Below are 2,905 nucleotides of genomic sequence, written 5' to 3'. Positions count from 1 at the left end.
AGTGTCCACAGGGCCAATCAAGTAAAGTCAGTGCACGCAGCCAGGTAAGAGTCAGTAGGATATGATGGGGCAGGCCTGGCCCCAGCAAAGGAGGAAGCCACCAACCAGCCCCTGTGGACAATGCCAGTGGGAACTGTATGTCCAAGGTGTCAGATATTCCAGCATGTCCAGAGGCCAGAGTGCAATATTTTGTCTTCCCCTAAAGCCAGAAATCCAGGTTCTTATGTGACAATTCTTAATTGTTGAATGTCTGTAATGAAGTCAACCTTTTTAAAGCTTAAAAGACTGAACAAAACATCTACCTGCCAAATATGGAAATTTAAGCCATTGGTTTATCACAGTAAAAACAAGGGCTTTAGATATACCTGGAAACAAAGTCCAGCAAAACGACTTATTGGCTGTGTGACCATGGGTAGGTAGGTATTTAAGATATCTGAACCTTATTTTTCTTGTAACTGAAAATGGGGATTTTTTTTACCTGTTTAGTAGGGTTATTGTGAATGCTGAATAAGAGATGGTAGTTGCCAAGGCATTTAGTTCAATCAATGCAAAACTTGCATTTATTTTCAGACATCCTTTGGACTATATAAATTGGGCGCCCACAGGTAAAATCCAGCCCACAATCCTTTAAAATAATTTTTTTGTGTGATTTTTTTTTCCCTCCTGAGTTTTAGCATGCCCTCTACCATTCTCCTTACTCTCAAGACTGAACAATGCAGGTAGTTTGCCCAGAGGAGCTTCATTCAGCCTTCCCTTCTTTGCTCAGCGTGATCTGGCTGTTTCAGGATTTTGATTCATTGTAACTGTAGCCAGCAATGTAACATTTGAAAGAAATGAGGATGATTACAATGATGATGGTGATGATTATGTTGATGACAGACTACTTATGAGACTGCAAGCATCTACTATGATAGGTCTAAAATACACACATTGCCATTGGACCCTTATTTTAATCCTAATGTCAGTACATTGAACACTTTGCCCTCTGTCTCCCTGCCTGCAGCTGGATATGCTAACACTTTCAACTTTCTCAATTTTTTGTTACTCATCAAAGTCACAAGTGTCTTCCATTTAAAGAGCAGAATTCCATGGCAACTTTCATCTCTACATCACTAAATAAGTACAGTGAGGGCATGCAAACCTTGCTGTTAAACGTGGGACTAGACAGTTTATAGTAACCTATCCTTTTCCAAGTTTTACAAAGCTAGTTCCAATATCCCTATCTCTTTCGATCTTGAAAGCAACTCTGTTTTTATCCCCACTTCATGATGTAAAAAGTGAAATGCAGTGAAGAAACAAGACTTACCTATGATTACAAAGCTCACAGATCACTTTTTGTTTGTTTGTTTTTAAGATTTTTATTGGGGAATTGGGGGGATGGGAACAGTGCTGGGGAATTGGCGGAAGGGGAACAGACAAGTTCCTGTCATTTTGCTCTTCAGTCTAGTTGTGGAGAGCGTTGCTTCACTGGCCCAAGTTGGCACCATCATTGCTCTCTTCCTGGGTGAGACAGATCAGTCACCGGCTTCTGGAGGCTTCTGGATGGCCGCTCAAGGCGCGCTGGCTACACGGTAGCCTATGGCAACCCACTGCCACAGCAGCTACAGCCTATGCTGTCACCGGCGACTCATGGCAGCCCAACTCTAGGTTGAGCTGTTGTTCAGCATCTTAGCTGTGGAGGGCAGTGTCACTGGCCCTCATTTGTGGGATCCGAACCAGGGCCCTCTGGCGTCCCAAGCCAGTTCTTAACCATCGCGCCACTCGGCCGGCCCTCACAGATCACTTTTTAGGGCAGCCTCCAATTGTCCAGAGTGGAATGTCAGCCTCCTCCCTTGAAAGGAGGTATGAGCTCTTTAGTTGTTCACTGTCGCCACCAGTCTGCTATTTTTAGTTTTGTTACAGGCCTGATCCCTTAGCCATCTGAGTTAAGGGATGGCTGATCCCTTAGCCATCCCCAGCATATAGGATATTCACTTATCCTGAACGCCATGTAGTGTATTTCCAATCCCTAGTTCATTGCACTCTGTTCAGTGATAAGAAGCTTGATAATGCTGACTGTGGAGAATCAATGAAGACATCATCATCTGTACTGAGGCTAGCCAGTGCAATCAGAATAATAGTAAATTCACCAGGAGTATCATGTCTCAGACATTTGCTTGCATGATATTTAAATAACCTAGTGGATTTACGTGGCTTCAGTCAGCCATGGGACCGAAGTGAAAATACTCATTTTCCCCAGCATATCCTGTACTAAAGGCATGATACAGAAATCCAGCAAACAATGTTCCCTCTATCGAATAATCATTAAAAGGTTATGTCTTAGCTGCTCGGAAATGGCGTGGCTTCCCTAGAAGAAAGCTGTGGAAAGACTTCCCATCGAGGCTTGACAGTAGGCGGTATGGAAATGAATGCAGCAGCCGTGAAAATATGCACAAGTCCCAGATCCTGGGCTTCAATGAAATATAATGGGCTCCTGGTGGATCCAAACATTTTCAAGCCTGGAAAATTGCAATTTGGGGAGCTGTAAGCAGTTTATGCTTCCTCGGGTAGCGCTTGCAATTTATCTTTGGGGCTACATCAATTAGAGTCATTTGGTGCAAGCAACAGAAACAGACTTTGGCTGATTTTTAGCAAAAGCGGTTTTATTAGTAGGATATGGAGTAGCTCAGGGAACAGGATCAAGAGGGATGAAATGTGGTCTTTGATAGAACTAGGAATCAGATGGCAAGAGCTACCAGATAGTCTCTTTGGGATAGCTTTTAGGGTAAATGATCATTCATTTTCAGCCCCAGAGTCACTCAGCTCAAGTTTCTGATTCCAGGGAAGAATGTTTGATTTTCTAAAAGGTCCCTCACTCAGGCCCAAGAGGAAGTGCACTATGATTGGCAGTCTCATCAAGACTGCC

Source organism: Hipposideros armiger, unplaced genomic scaffold, assembly GCF_001890085.2.
Source record: "Hipposideros armiger isolate ML-2016 unplaced genomic scaffold, ASM189008v1 scaffold_344, whole genome shotgun sequence".
NCBI classification, from domain to species: domain Eukaryota; kingdom Metazoa; phylum Chordata; class Mammalia; order Chiroptera; family Hipposideridae; genus Hipposideros; species Hipposideros armiger.
Note: the sequence above shows the minus strand (reverse complement) of the source record.